Genomic DNA, 17,525 nt, shown 5'->3' on the forward strand with positions numbered 1-17,525 from the left:
GTGCTCGACAATGGTGTCAAATATTTATTTGTTCTAGAAAATGTTTAAATTTTTGACATGTGTGTAGGCTCTAATTTTTCCAGCTTAAAATGACCGAAGATCGAAACTGCGATCGTGGTAATTGAACTTAATACACTACTGGCCATTAAAATTGCTACACCAAGAATAAATGCAGATGATAAACGGGTATTCATTGGACAAATATATTATACTAGAACTGACATATGATTACATTTTCACATAATTTGGGTGCATAGATCCTGAGAAATCAGCACCCAGAACAACCACCTCTGGTCGTAATAAGAACCTTGATACGCCTGGGCATTCAGTCAAACAGAGCTTGGATGGCGTGTACAGGTACAGCGGCCCGTGCAGCTTCAACACGATACCACAGTTCATCAAGAGTAGTGACTGGCGTATTGTGACGAGCCAGTTGCTCGGCCACCATTGACCAGACGTTTTCAATTGGTGAGAGATCTGGAGCATGTGCTGGCCAGGGCAGCAATCGAACATTTTCTGTATCCAGAAAGGACCGTACGGACCTGAACATGCTGTCGTAAATTATCCTGCTGAAATGTAGGGTTTCGCAGGGATCGAATGAAGGGAAGAGCCACGGGTCGTAACACATCTGAAATGTAACGTCCACTGTTCAAAGTGCCGTCAATGCGAACAAGAGGTAACCGAGACGTGTAACCAATGGCACCACATACCATCACACCGAGTGATTCGCCAGCATGGCGATGACGAATACACGCTTCCAATGTACGTTCACCTCGATGTCGCCAAACACAAATGCGACCATCATGATGCTGTGAACAGAACCCGGATTCACCCGAAAAAAAAATGACTTTTGTCATTCGTGCACCCAGGTTCGTTGTTGAGTACACCATCGCAGGCGCTCCTGTCTGTGATGCAGCGTCAAGGGTAACCGAACCATGGTCTCCGAGCTGATAGTCCATGCTGCTGCAAACGTCGTCGAACTGTTCGTGCAGATGGTTGTTGTCTTGCAAACGTCCCCATCTGTTGACTCAGGGATCGAGACGTGGCTGCACGATCCGTTGCAGCCATGTGGATAAGATGCCTGTCATCTCGACTGCTAGTGATACGAGGCCGTTGGGATCCAGCACGGCGTTCCGTATTACCCTTTTGAACCCACCGATTCCATGTTGTGCTAACAGTCATTGGATCTCGACCAACGCGAGCAGCAATGTCGCGATACGATAAACGACAATCGCAATAGGCTACAATCCGACCTTTATCAAAGTCGGAAACGTGTTGGTACGCATTTCTCCACCTTACACGAGGCATCACAACAACGTTTCACCATGCAACGCCGGTCACCTGTGTTTGTATATGAGAAATCGGTTGGAAACTTTCCTCATGTCAGCACGTTGTAGGTGTTGCACCGGCGCCAACCTTGTGTGAATGCTCTGAAAAGCTAATCATTCGCGTATCACAGCATCTTCTTCCTGTCGGTTAAATTTCGCGTCTGTAGCACGTCATTTTCGTGGTATAGCAATTTTAATGGCCAGTAGTGCATACAAAGGAAATATGCCGTTCTTTCAAATGTTTTACATTATTGTGAATTCTGCTCAAGGGCTCAAGGGAAAAAAATTAATTTCTTTGTTCATAGTAAAATGCATTTCATTGAAAATAAGAAAATATTTGTGGTCGAGGATGAGTGAATTGGTGCCGTAGCGTGCGATTCATTAACACAACCCATCTAGCGAAGTCCTACAGTAGTGCCGCTAACTATTAAATTTCCAGAATAAATTTTTCACTCTACAGAGGAGTCTGCGTTAATATTCAACTTCCTGGCAGATTAAAAATGAATGCCAGACCGAGTCTCAGAACCCGAAGTAAAACAGTGAATGCAGATCGTGAATCTTGCTGGGTATCTCGGCGGGTAGAGCATTGGCCTTCGAAAGGCCAAGACTTCGGTTGTCAGTTCCGCTGCGGCACTGATTGCTCAGCAAGGAAATATCTTGGAGAAGAGGATGACTCAGCGTGGCAAAACGTCCAGGAAGCACTTACTCTGTCCGACACCCCCATGACCATTTTAAAGATCATATGGAACAACACACGAAAAGTTACCAAGTTTTGACGCTCTTCTTTGGTCAGTCCACAGACTGAATGTTTATAAAAATCTGAGATATGTCTAAAATACAATACATCTCTCTAAACATGCTGGTAGAACTTAGGCGCAGGGCGCTACCCTGCGAGGCAGAGAGGTAATCCTAACCCGGATGGAATCCACGTGACGGATTAACGACCGTTGTTCTGATGCTCCGGCCAATTCGAGTATGGTTTTTAGGCGGTTTTCCACGCTCGTTTAGGAAAATGCTGAGCTGGTCCCCGATTTTCACCTTAGACAAAAACGATATATAAACAGGTAAAATACACAAAGTCTACAAGATTCACAGACACATGACGCACTCCACTTCTCTCCCACAGTGCACAGTACAACCTCGACTGATACATTGCTGATAGTTCTGGGAATATACCCGTTCTATATACCAACCATGGAAAGAGGTTAAAGAAAGGCGATCACACAAAAGTAGGTAGAGCTCTAGAAATTGAGGCCAACTCGAAAAAATTGTATAATATCACGTCTTGCAACGGTGGAAAAATAGGATGGGAGACTTCCGACAAAGACAGAACATATAAACTATACGCTAACGTCAGGGAGAGACGAAGAACACTGCTTAACCTGTCGAGTGGTCTGATATATTACCTAACTCGGCACGCCCCGTAAAATAATACAGAGTGAGAATAAAGCCTCGATCCATTTCTAAGAAGTAATGGATGCATTTACGTAATACGGACGTAATTTTATTGTCATTCTATGTAAACATTTCCATCGCATTTCGACATACCCTCAGTCCATTTCGAAACATTGATCACATCGTTGAATAACAGACCAAAATACATTCTGAAGCACATCTTGTCACATATCTGACGATGGTTGCTGGATCCGAGCTCTTAGATGTGGGAGATACCTCATCCTTGCGTTGAACATCCTCGGAATTACGTACCCCCAAGAGAAAAAAATTCAGAGCTATCAAATGGGGTGAACGTGATGGCCACAGTATTGCTGAACTTCTGCCTATCCATCTGATGGTGAGTCTTTTATTTAGTTACACTCTTACTAAAAAAGCAAAAATGTGCGGTTGCTCCATACCTGAAGAACACAAGTTTTAACCTTCGAGCTAAATTTGCAACTGCTTCAACATATCGAGTTAATGTGACGTGACTCGTAACCCCACATGCGGCAGTTGTGTTTGTTAACTTTTCCGCAGAAGGAGAACATGGGCTCACGCTTAAACAAAATGTAATCCATGAGTAGTTTTTGTATGCAGCTTCTGTCAAATCGTAAAACGCAGCTTGACGAGATGCATGATTTTCCTGGACTAATTTTCGAATCACTTAAATGTGGAACGCTTTTTTGTTTAGCGTTAATTGTAGAACTTCCAATATCGCTAACACTGGTGAGTCTAAGTCGTTGTTTAAATGAGAAGTTTATACATTAGGACTTCACTCGATTTCATCTATCATTCGCTGAATGGTCACCTGTGGCAGCGCAGTTGCCTCAGAGTGTCATTCATTTCCAGTTGTTTGGAACTTACTGTCAGTAACCGAATTTGTTGATACTTGCTTGTGAGTGTACACAGAGCACTTATGTTACACTTCCAGGTGAGATAAACCATGCAATCAGGCATTTAACGACAGCCATAGGTTCTTCTGTCGTAAGCGTTCTTGGTTATCCTTAAAAAACAATATTCCCACGTTATCAAATAAATGTGTTATAATTATGTGTTATGTAAATACATCCATTATTTCTTACAGATGGATCGATACTTTATGACCACTCTGTACTTGTGGCTGAGATACTGTAGGCTCTCCTGAGCTCGCGCTGTAGGACTCTACATTGTGCGAAGATGTAGGGCTCGTAGAAGCCAGACATTAGTGACACTTTATGTAACACTGAGGACTCAGTCGACCTGGCGAATCTTTGACGGCACTGCAGCCGTAGTATCAAGAAAGCCAGGGAGGATGTCGGGAAACAATGAATCACAAGTCAGCATCCCATCCATTCAGCATCCCCCCAGAGAAGATACAACAACTGAGCTCAGCGCACGCTGAAGAAAGTTCTCTTTCCAACTGCCCTTCACGTTAGCGCGAGCGATTACAAAAACATAAATTCTGTGATAGTAGAATGAACCGCAGAGTCGACTGGCACAGTGGAAACGTTGCTGACGTGCTACCCTATGCTCAAGGAACCCAGCAGACAGTGACTGTTACCGTGACGAATCCAGTAGCAGCCCTCTCTTAACTTTTATTATTAAGTATTAGTTTCACCGTGCCCCTAACAAAATTATAAATAGGAGAAGCGTAGCGATAGCAGTCGTAGAAGTAACAGTACCAATAGTTGTGTCGATAATTGCGTAATTAATTAACATGTTCACACCGGCTTTGAAAACGGTGTGACCAGCTGCAAAGAGACGCACGTTTTTATGCTTTCCTTCATGGGGGGCTCTACTTTTCCCGATTTCGTATTTAATCGCCGTAGGCTAAATTTTAATATATTGATGTTTTATTTTGGAAATGGTGGAAGTCCATTCTTTTAAAACAACGAGAGATAACATAAAATAGTTCTACTCTAATAAATTAATCAAAAATTGAGATATCAGAAAGTCTCTCGTTGAAGAATCACACAAAGTTCATTGACAGCTGTTTATTCCGCCAGTGTGTGTGTGTTGGTAGAGCTGAGCATGAGCGGAAGGTGGTACAGGCTGCCAGATGGGAGGATATAGCGTAAACCACCGGTGGTATACACTGACGTCAACGTGTTATGGGCTCAATAGCAGTTTTGTAGTGGTGGAAAATACTTCTGTTTCCCTGTTTCTTGCAGTGTTACTATGTAGCAGGTACTAATTGTTGATATACTTTTTTATTATACTGAAGTGTGCTGGTGGTAAAAAAGTATACCTCTAGTATTGTTTCTAGTAGATCGAATATTGAGAGTATTTTTATGTAACTCTTATTACAGATTGACCTAATTCTAATTAAAGGCGCTAACATCGCTTTCGCTAACGAGACAACGTTAAATCTTCACTACTCCTAGACCACTAACCAAGCAGTTCAACTGCTTGCAAAAGTCTCTCCGATCCCTACAACAGATTTGAAAGCAAGCATCGCCATCACTACACCACCTCTAATCGGTTTATTACATAACCTCAATCAAGAAACCAGGAAACAAGTGTAGAATCACATGTGAGAATGATGTATGTAAAAAATACCACTCTTCACGTTCCCTCTGGAACGAATGGAATTTATTATCTTCTATAAGATCTCACCAAGACTGCTTCGGTACTGTCAAATACTACGTCCAGCTAGCTAATCTTTGAAAATACGGATATGAGGTCAGAGCCAAAAAAGTGTTCAAATGTGTGTGAAATCTTATGGGACTTAACTGCTAAGGTCATCAGTCCCTAAGCTTACACACTATTTAACCTAAATTATCCTAAGGACAAACACACACACACCCATGCCCGAGGGAGGACTCGAACCTCCGCCGGGACCAGCCGCACAGTCCCTAACTGCAGCGCCCTATACCGCTCGGCTAATCCCGCGCGGCACACTAATTTTTAAATCCCTATTATAAGTATATAGTTTGTTTAGATATTTCCGTCTGTATTTTTGTCTACATAGGCACATCCCTCCAGAAGCTCGTCGCTCTCGCTATTTATGTTTCTTGACATCTGTTTTACACACGAATCCGACAGCGAGAAGCTTCCCGTGCTTCACCTTCTCTCCCCCCTTCCGACCACCAACCTTACTGATAGTATTCTCGCGTACATGTTGCGCTCCAAACATGCGCCAGTTTCCCATCACTGCAACTTAGTTTTAGACAGATTTGTGATTGTTTGTCTTTACGTTCAAGCGGACCGTGAAGTCAACCATAGGCGCGGAGAAAAAGACGTCAAAAACAGAGTGAGAAAACATACTTCAGAGAAGCACAGGGGAAAGGTTCCTTAATGATTATGGCAAGAGGGAGAGAGAGATAAGTTGTGACTTGGCTGAGGCACCTGTGAGTTACCAGTCGTTTGCATAGGCATGCGCTGTCGCCAAAGTCGACTGGGACATTTAATATATTGGGTAGAGTTTATTGTTTGAGGTGGGCTATGTGGACACCAGTATTCGTTTTTAAATTACATCTGAGGCATTTTTATGAATCAGTAGCTGCCGATCCTTTCAAAGAAGTAATTTAGACATACAGTACTTATCTCAGATGCAATAGGGAAGTCAGTGTAAAACGTCTTAACACACGTGGGGTGACAGCAGCGGAAAGGCACATCCGCCGGACAGACGAGTACAATCCTCGCAACGTGGGATGTAGCAGTGAATAATCTAAGGTACGGCTAACACAAAGTGTGCTGTTGACTTTCCACTCTCAGCCCATGTTCCTTCAAAAGCTATAATTTACTCTTCCATTACACGCTGGCCGCTACTAGATTTTCTGGCACTGGCTAGAGCAAGTTGTGCCGCTCATTGCTAGTGCGTCACACACTTCACGTAGGTGAAACGTTCTACTTAGTAACGCTCTCACTAATACGACTTATTTCTTACGTCATCTCCTATTCGGTTTTGTTGTACACAGGCTGCGAAGTTGTAAGAGAGTGAGATCGAGCTCGTCAGATAACACAGACTCCGCATGCTCGAGGGTTAGCGTGAGAAATTGTTACTTTGTGCGAAAGTTGTTCTGTTACATCGTTGCGTGAGCGTGTCACGTCAACACATTGACGCGACGTTAGCTGCTTCGTGTGACAGGTGTCACAAGATCTGGAATTCTAAATCGAAGCTGACTGCCGTGGTAATGCGGGTTCGTGTCGTTTCTCAGGCGTGGCACGAGATCACAAGCCGTCTGACTGGTAGCCTGTCGTGCAAGAGCAGGACACCCAGCTGAGATCTCCGCGTCTGTTAGCTTCGGCAGGCATGTGATGTTGATGAATGAGACAGGCGCGATTTCCGCGAATGATTATAGCACCTGATTTCAAGAGTCAGTCAGCAGACGCTACCACCATGTTTGTTCCAGTTGAGTGCCAGGTTGAAATTACTCCCGACCCAACATCCAAATTACCTGGTTCCCTTGGAAGACATTTTATCGAACCCCTTCCCCTTTCCGTCGGCGGGTCTCTTCCCGTTCCCTTACAGTCAATCTATTAACAGCACAGTGGACATAGTTTGTACTCCAAAATTTCTTAACTGGTTTTTAATTGATAAATAAATTTCGTGTGACTAGGGACCTCCCGGCGAGTAGACCGTTCGCCGGGTGCAAGTCTTTCGATTTGACGCCACTTCGGTGACTTGCGCGTCGATGAGGATGAAATGCTGATGACTAGGACAACACAACACCCAGTCCCTGAGCGGAGACAATCTCCGACCCAGCTGGGAATCGAACTCGGGCCCTTAGGATTGACATTCTGTCGCGCTGGCCATTTTTTTGTTTTTTTTTTGTTTTTGTTTTTATTTATTTAGTTATTTTCCATAAAGATCACTCTGTTAAAAGGAACATGTAGATCATTTCATGGTATATAGTATGTGCATTACACATTGAGCGGTGAGAGAAGCGTGAGGTTCATTATCAGCTGTCAAATGTACACACCTACTGCACCCGGCACATCCCAACTGCGTGGGGGGCCGAGGAAGACTGCCTGAAGATAGTTGGCAAAGGTTTACCGATAGTGGGACTATCTATGAACCTCATTGTGGGCTTGCTGCAAGAAATACCAAAAGTCAAGTCGCGACTTGGCAGCATCCACATAGAGGTACGCGATCGTCCAACCTTTGACCCAGATGATCTACTGTGATTTAGTCGCCGGAAAGTAGTCACTCTCCGGATGTAAGAAGGAAGCAGGTGTAATATGTTGAGGAGTCACACGGAGGTAGCAAGCCACCATCTGTCTTCCTAGGAGCCATACGTCCTCCACCGCGATACAAGTTAAGCGGTGATGGTCGTCATCCACTTGGCGACATTTCAGGCATAGTGGAGTGTCCACTAGTCCAATTGCATGCAGCCGTTGGTTGGTGTTGAACTTGCCACAGCCGACAGAGAACCACATTGCCCGAACGAAGGTAGGAAGGAATTTTTGATGCACATGTCTCCATATCTTCGGCCAATGCAACTTGGGGTGTTTGAGTTCAATGACATTACGACTTATCCGTCGTAGCAGCCAAACATAAAAATCCTTCCCGCATGGCGGCCTCGTGCGCAGAAGCTCGTCTCTGATATAAATAAGTTCCACGATAAATGTTGATACATGCGCAAAATGTGGCGTAATGTTGCCTACCGCCACCGGAGGTGTGAAGGACGCAGGAACTAGGAGATCCAGTAGGCGGGATGTAAGGGAATCACGCCCGCTACGCTATTGCTTGTACATCGTGGCTAGAAGGAGCGCCGTCGCTCGGCAGTGAACATTCGTAAGTCCGAGTCCCCCCTTTTCCGTAGGGAGCGGGAGCGTTGCGTATCGCACCTTGAGGGGCGACCCAATCATCACAAAATAGCCTAGTGCTGATTGAAGTCGACGTCCGAGCGTGAGTGGTAGGGGCAGGATCTGCAAAATATGCACCATTCGACAAACCACATAAGTGTTCAGATATTCTACTCGCTGCAAAGAATCAAGGCGTCGTAGGAGATGTTGTCGGACCATGGTACGTGTTGTCTATAAAATACGTCGGTAGTTAACTACCGCAGTGTGTTTTACAGATCATGTAAAGTCTATGCCGAGATAGCGGAACCGTTGCACATAAGGAAACGGACTGATTTCTTCCGTCGTAATGCCCCTTCCAACCGGCATTGCTGCCGATTTGTTCATGTTCGCTGCACTACTCGCCGTCACACTGTGGTCCAGCAACAGTTCAAGGACCGTCTTCACGTCTTCCTCAGAACGAACGAGCAGCAGGAGGTCGTCCGCATAGGCACGACATTTGAAGGTGTAGCCCCGCAGTTCCATCCCAGAAAGAGAATTTGTTAGCCTCCCAATTAATGGTTCCAACGCTATCGCTAACAGCAGCATCGAAAGAGGGTAGCCCTGGCGAATGGAGCGTCGAATTTGAATGGGCCCTGCTGAACGCCCATTAACCTGTACCAAGGATTGTGCGACCCCATAAATCCTTCTAATGACACCAGTAAAACGGTCTGGAAATCCCATTTGTTCCAGTACAGCGTACAGATAGTTGTGGCGCACCTTATAAAAAGCATTGTCAAAATCAACCGCCACCATCGCCGCTTTAAGCCGGCACTCCTCCGCCAGCGCTACCACATCACGGCATTCGCCAGTAGCTGTTTGCACATTCACCGATCCACCCGGTGTCGTCTGTTCTGGAGAGAGAACGCTACGAATTAACATACGACATCGGGACGCTAGCAACCGTGCAAAGATCTTATAGTCGGCATTAAGCAGGGTGATGGGACGATAATGTGTGACCGTAATTCCTGGCTTCGGTTTATGTACTGGCACCAAGAGGCCTTCCATAAAAGCCGGTGGAATAGGCGCATCGGAATTTAATATCTCGTTGTACATTTCCGTCCATCGCGGTGCCATTTCGTTGCGAAATTCTCGATAAAATTCAGCAGGAAGCCCATCAATGCCTGGGAACCGATTCAACGCACCCTTTGCGATCGCATCATGTACTTCCTCACAGCTAATGGCTTCCAGTAAGGTTCCCACGGCTTCCACCGTCAGTGTACGGGAGACGTACGTGTTTATACGTTCGAGGTCATCGAGAGGGGTTGTTTCTTCCCGATAGATGTATTGGTAATGGTCGACGAATGCAGAGACAATGTCCGCTTGACGTGTCACTCTTCGGTCTTCGCGGGTAATTAATTCCCGTACCAAAACGCGTCGTCGGTGCTTTCGCTCATTCGCGACGTGGTGCATGGAAGGAATCTCGTGCATTATCATATCGTGACATCTGGCGCGCACCATGGTTCCCTGAAGATGTTTCCGAGCTACAGCCACTAGTTTAGCTTTTATCCTTTTGCGTTCGATGCAGATGCCCCGTCCCGGCGGACCATCATCCAGGTCGCGCAGTGCTGCAAAATAAAAGTCGGTCGTACGGCGTCGTCATTCTGCCATCTCCCTGCTATATGAGATGAACGTACGGCGAAGCGCCGGTTTAGCACAAGTCAGCCATCAATCAAGCTTCGTCGCATACCTTCCAACCCTTCGCTCGCACATCGTCTATGGCTCAAGGATCCGTTGACGGCATTCAGGATCGTGTAGATGTTGAATGTTTAATTTCCACGGGGCCTTACTGTTCCACACCTCTCTACGGGGAAGAAGCACCGTACAGATGTAAGCGCTGTGATCGGAAAATGCCAATGGCCAGCATTCCGCGTCCTGGACATCATTTGCATGAACCCGTGAGATATAAATGCGATCCAACCTGCTCGCCGACTGACTTGTCACATAGATGTACCCCAGTGCATCTCAATGTCGTAATTCCCACGTGTCACTAAGTACAAGTTCGTTGACTACGATTTGCAACTCCTGGCTGCTGTTTGCTTGCGGCCATTGGTTTTTCTGGCTGAGAACACAGTTGAAATCTCCACCAATTATTACACATTCATAACGTCCATGGTATAGTGGGACAATGTCTTCTGCATAAAATCGCGCCCTATCCCGTCGCCGATTGTTTCCCGACGGTCCATGAAGATTGATGATGCGTGTCCCAAACGTCGTGAAAGCCATTCCCCTGGCTGACGGAAGATAACAAACGTTTTTCACTGGGAAGCCATCTCGCACGTAAACTGCAACCCCACTCCCATTGTGATCTCCATGTGACGAATAGGACTGGTAGCCTGCGATGTATGGGAGTGCAGCTATGTGGACTTCCTGCAGCAAAGCAATATCCACATCAGATGCCCAAATCGTTTTCTTCAATAGGTGTATTTTGGCCGGTGAACGCACGTCATTTATATTTAATGTCGCAATACGGTTCTCATGGCGTTGAATCCCACTCTGTCGAAGCGCAACAATATCTCCCTGCATCGGCGCTGGGGGCTGAGTTAGAAGATGTTCTCTCGCCCCTCTCCCTTCACCTTCAGCAATTATTAGGCCGTCTTCGTGAGTACCGGCTGCCTCTGTATGACGTCCGGCGCCTCCTCAATATCCTCATAACACATCTTTGCAGGCAGTGATACATTCGTGTCCATAGCCACAGCATCTGCGTCTGGAGAGCCAAATGTTTGTGATTCCTCTTCAGCATCACCACGTCCCGGTACCGTCAATGTGACAGACCGCTGCGGGTCTGATCGAACAGTTTCCATTGCCTCATCCTGTTTCGTAGAGGCTGTTGTGTCGTCTTGGTTCACAGGCACATCGTCGTCGGGAGGGGAGTCATCCCGAGGAGATGTCGTGCGACGCCGCCGTTTCCTTCTTTTCGGGGAACGTTGTTTGCGTGATCTTCCTTCCGTGTCCTGTAGGGAATCACGGCCGCCCGACAGAAAAGCATCCGTAGGAACTGGAAGTGTTTCGAGTCCCATCGTTGCACTTGGCGAGAGTTCGGTCGAAACTGATGTTGTCGTCACAGAGTGCGTTCCAGACGGAACAGCATCCGTAGCGGCTGGAACTGCTTCGTGTACTATCGGTGTGCTTGGTGGGAGTTCGGTCTCATCTGATGTTGTCGCTGTAGATTGTATGCTCGATGGAGCAGCATCCTCTGTCATCCCGACGTCTGCTACAAGGTTGCGGAGAGCGCCATCTTTATCTTCCAACGGGGCTGTGTCCTTTCGGTCATCAGCGGACGCAGTGAGGGCTTTGGCATAGGTGATCGGTAGTACTGTCTTCGCCGCCGACGGCTCCCGCACATCTGAAGGCAGTTGCGTAATTCGCCGTTACATACAGTTCGACCTGAGGTCTCCCTCCTGGCCACATCCAGAACATGTACGTGTTGACCATCGTAAATCACCACCCCCCGACAAGCACCAATTGTCATATAGGACGGTACATGCTTCTGAAGATCAATAGTGATCTGCCGCACTCCGTTAAGAACGGGGTATGTGGCGAATTGTGTCCGGCGTTCTGCTGTGTGACCATGTACCGTGCCGTATGGCTTAAAAGCCTCGATAACTTCGTCAGCCGGGAGCTCAAATGGCAGCTCAAAAACACGTATTGTCCGTACACCCAGACCAGCATGTTCTACAGTTACCGTGCCGACATTCCCATCACTATGTCGAAATCGGAGACCTGCTTTTGTTTTGTCGCCTGTAGAATTCTCTCACACGCCGCGTCACTTACCATCTTAACATACACCGTGGGACCAACGATAGACAGGTGAATTCCGACAATATCGTTTGGCGGATTCTTAACGTCCTCTCGAATGAATCGTTCCACTGCTAAAGCCTTTGGTCGTTCGTAGTCTTTGCAGAAATTGAATCGTAATGTAGTTTTCCTGTACTTGTTCGCCACGATCGTTGTTACTAGCCCGCGCGCAGACTAAGTCCACAAGTAAACAAACACTCGTACACGCCGCACAGGCGGATGTGTCGGACCTCCGCTTCGCACGGCCGCTAGCGCCGAACTGTCTGGGTGCGGACTTTAAATTAGTGACCTATCTTTATTGATACAAAACAGGTACTATGTACGCAAACATGCCAGATCACGAATAAAGCATGTCGAAATGCTCCATAGAGAACTAAATTAAAACATGAAATAAACTTAAAGCAACTAGTAGCAGTGCAAAATTAATAATTATTTGATAACAATTACGGTATTCATGCTTTAGGGAACGAGTGAAACTGTTTCGTCTGACCGCAGTTGTGCTTTCTTTGATTGCTTTGGGAGAAGGGTCACCGAAACTGAGCACATAAAATATTAGTTCAGTTTGCTACATAGCCGGCCGGGGTGGCCGAGCGGTTCTAGGCGCTGCAGTCTGCAACCGCGCTACCGCTACGGTCACTGGTTCGAATCTTGCCTCGGGCATGGATGTGTGTGATGTCCTTAGGTTAGTTAGCTTTAAGTAGTTCTAAGTTCTAGGGGACTGATGACCTTAGAAGTTAAGTCCCACAATGCTCAGAGCCATTTGAACCATTCGCTACATAACTGAATAAAACATTTACATAACTTTGACAAACATCTTTGCCACACGATCGCTTCATAAGTTCCAGCTTGACTATTAAAACATCATTTGATGCATAGTTTAAGAATCTGTTCTCTTGCAGTACAGTGATTAACATTTAAATGAATAAGGCCATTAGCAACATTAACTATCACGTTGGTCCTGCAGTACGATTTTGACCGCTGTCGCTCAGGTCTCGAATTGGGCGGGCTCTGACAATCAGCATGAGGGCGTTGCAGAGCTGACAGGGGCCCCTCCCACACGTCGTCGCGGACAGCCCCGAGCCCTCGCTAATGTGTTTGGTATCGATTCGCGTGGCCAAGCGATCTCTGTTCGATGCCACACAAACTACTCGCTGCGGCTATGGTTATGTTTGCTTCACATATCGCTATTTTTATTTTAACAGGTTCTGTAGGAGCGTTGGAGTCTACCTGAGTCACTCAAGGCGCGTGACACGTGTTTGACCCTGCAACTAATATGAAACGTCCCCTTAGAAAAATTATACAAGACTTTGTTTAAACTGACACACATTTTTGCGCAACGCTACCTGACTTTCAGAAATCCCTAGAAAAGAATGGCTCTGACTAAATTAACCTGGACGTTTCACAAATCACTTACCTCACAAAAATCTTGGTTATTCGAACTACTGCAATACAGCGAGCGCCACTACTGCCAGCTAAATAAAAGATTCAAACTACGGAAGGCACTAACTACTGATAGGCATAGTTAGCAAATGAAAGATTTTAATAGAGAACAAACAATATATTTGTGGTGTCACCGCCAGACACCACACTTGCTAGGTGGTAGCCTTTAAATCGGCCGCGGTCCGTTAGTATACGTCGGACCCGCGTGTTGCCACTATCAGTGATTGCAGAACGAGCGCCGCCACACGGCAGGTCTAGAGAGACTTCCTAGCACTCGCCTCAGTTGTACAGTCGACTTTGCTAACGATGGTTCACTGACTAAGTACTCTCTCATTTGCCGAGACGATAGTTAGCGTAGCCTTCAGCTACGTCATTTGCTACGACCTAGCCATTGTCAGTTATTATTGATATTGTGAATCATGTACCTTCAAGACCGACGTTCGTCATTAATGGATTAAAGTTAAGTATTCCACCAGCTACGTCCGTTTTTCTAAATTCTAATTTCCTTGTCCTGTTCCAGACCTCACGCCAGCCTGCGTGAGCTAAAACGTGTGCCTTTCGGCCTCCTCTAGTAACACGGTGTTGGCCCTCCTGCCAACCACAACAGTATTTACCTTACTAGTATTCAAAAGTCATAATATATATAGCAGTTCATGACATCCAGTCTTACAAATTTCAGAACTCCGCCATTTCTCTCCCCACATTCACCACTGCTGGCGGCTCACCTGCAACTGCGCAACGCTACGCGCTGTTAACAGCCAACTGCCCAACACTACAATGGCAAATTCCAACAGTGTCACCCAGCTACAGACTGCACACAGCACAGCCAGTGATTTTCATACAGAGCGCTACGTGGTGTTACCATTAAAAAAACCTAAATAGCCTACTTACACTAACTGTGGCTGTTTTGACTTGTCTAGGAATATCGCACACCCTTACCATCAGTTCCGACAACATACTCGCTGCATCTACCTCAGAATGCACACACCTAACAAACAAACAAACAAAGCTCAGCAGCCTAGACAAAAGTAAATTAGGTTTATTAATTAATTCAGATCCTCATAAATAGCAAAAAGCAAGTAAAACTATGACTTGTAACCGCCCTCTGTTGTGTACTTAATAATGCTCTTAGCTATCGCACTAATATGAGAAAATATTAAGTCTGCCCTGTGCCTGAACCAACCTAGGAACCGCCTCCTGTGTTTAAAGGGATCTGTGTTACCGATACTTCTGAAATGGTGGAAGACACTTAATAGAGACAGTTTTAAACGTGGCTCTCTCTCAGCAAATCGTATGTAAAATTCTACACAGGAGTCACACAGCCAATCCGTTGCAGATATCTGGTTGGTTCATTGCCCAGGGTTTCGTCACCTCGAAGAATGTCTTCATCAGAATGTAATTTTAAGACACCGTAAAGTTACACTGAGAGAAGGCAAGAATGGTCAAAGTTCAGAGCAGGTACGCTTAAGTCAAAAATTAAAATTTATACACGTTCCAGCTTTTGGCACTTGTGCCCTGCTAAGAACAACATCAGACTGATCAGTTTTCTTAAAAATTGGTGACCTTTCGGTATGCCAAGTGCTGTTGGCAAGCGGGGTGCACTCAATCCTTGTGAGGCAAACTGAGGTGCGACCCCGGTAGCTGAATGGAGTCAGCACGGAAGCTCAGGGTGTTCGGTCAGAGGACTGCGTGCTCTTTGTAATAAAAAAACTGAGTCAAGGAATCATCGTTCAACTTGAGCAGATGTCTTGTGACAAAAAAAAGAGTGGTCAGCGCGACAGTACGTCAATGTTAAGGGCCCGGGTTCGATTACTGGCTGGGTCGTAGATTTTCTCCGCTCAGGGACTGGGTGTTGTGTTCTCCTAATCATCATAATTTCATCCCCATCGACGCACAAGTCGCCGAAGTGGCGTCAAATCGAAAGACTTGTACCCGGCGAAAGCTCTACCCGGCAGGAGGCCCTAGTCACACAACATTTACATTTTAGGCAAACTGAGGACCTTTTTGATTGGGAAGTGCCGGCTCCGGTCTCTTAAACTGGCATACGGCCGGGAGAGCGGTGTGCTGGCCACATTCCCCTCCATATCAGCATCCAGTGCTTCCTGCGGCCTGCAGATAACACGGCGGTCGGTCGGTGCCGTTGGGCCTTCATGTCCTGTTCCGACTGAGTTTTTTTCAAGCATGTAATATTGTACTATCTCTCTTCCACTGATAACTTTCGATACTTTGCAAATATATTGACCAAACGTCTTCCACTTTTATAGAAAATGGCTCTAAGCACTATGGGACTTAACATCTGAGGTCATCAGTCCCCTAGACGTAGAACAACTTAATCCTAGCTAACCTAAGGACACCATACACACCCATGCCCGAGGCAGGATTCGAACCTGCGACCGTAGCAGCAGCGCGGTCCCGGACTGAAGAGCCTAGAACCATTCGCCCACAGCGGCCGGCCCACTTTTATATAATCACTTCCTTCATACATTGTACTACTCAAAATTTTAATAATGCAAGAAGTACTTCAAGAACTTAAACATTTACCGACATTGGGACCACAACCCGTCCGTCATCAACGACCGCTCATCTAACTCTGAACTGCTTTTCCCGCTTGGGCGCATGCTCATGCGACCTAATGGGTGGCAGTCCTCGCCCCTTGGTGCGAACAGTTCCTCCTGGAACCTTCCAGAAGGCCAGCGATGTACGTAGTATCCAACGGAGGTAGGTGTTTGTAATCGATTATTAAGTAAGGACATACACAACAGTACCCTTACAAACCGTATTGTAACACTAGAAATCAAACTTCAATCAGGTTAAATTAATACATATGAAACACCAGTATGCTCTTGGTAAAACTTTGGCAAAATCTCGATAAAATATTTAAGAACCAGTACTTTGAATGAAATCCAACTCAACTCAACACGCCTATATGTGAATATTGTCAGTAAAGTTTCAAGTGTTGGCAGCATTGCACACAAATTTTACCAAATTCCAAGAACATTCAACCCCTTCGGCAACCAGAAACTAAACTGGGAAACTTCAAGTGGCCGACACAGACCCCACCCAGACCTAGAGAGACCAAAACCTGTAGTCTCTGATGTGTGGTAGTCTGTAAGTACTTACACGTTCCTCGCCGCCCTTCCACCATCCAATTATGGGGCGGCGGGTGGAAATTTTGTTGTTAATAAAATGAAATAGCCGTCCGCAGTGATGCATCATATCTGGGGCGGCGGGTGGAAATTATTTGCTAAATAATTGTGGAAGGTCCTTCCCAACGATGCACCATATGTGGGGTGGCAGGTGGAATTAATTGTTATTAAAATGTTTTGTAATGTAGAAAAGACGCATTTCCCGGGCGATTAGCCACATATGTGGGGCGGCAGGTGGAATTTATTCTTAGAAATAGAGCTTATAGCTCTGAGGAATTATGAGATTGTCTGGGAGTCATAATCAAAAACGATTCACTCTAAAAGGTTCCTTTTATTCTGAAAGTCACAGACCAAAAAGAATCCACACAATCCAACTACCAGAGCAGTTCAGAGTCTAATGCGCTGATGCAACTATAACTGTTCAAATTAAATGTTTAAGTGAATGCTCGTCATTATTTGATGATAATGTTCATCAAACGCCACGCTAAATAATGGTAGAATGTCTGTCCCGCACGTGAAAATACGACATACGCAAACTAAAAATAGATCACTAAAATCATCTCAGAATTAGCACTTCACTCGAAAACGATTTCATTGTTACGCATATCCCGAG

Source organism: Schistocerca gregaria, chromosome 1, assembly GCF_023897955.1.
Source record: "Schistocerca gregaria isolate iqSchGreg1 chromosome 1, iqSchGreg1.2, whole genome shotgun sequence".
Taxonomy (NCBI): domain Eukaryota; kingdom Metazoa; phylum Arthropoda; class Insecta; order Orthoptera; family Acrididae; genus Schistocerca; species Schistocerca gregaria.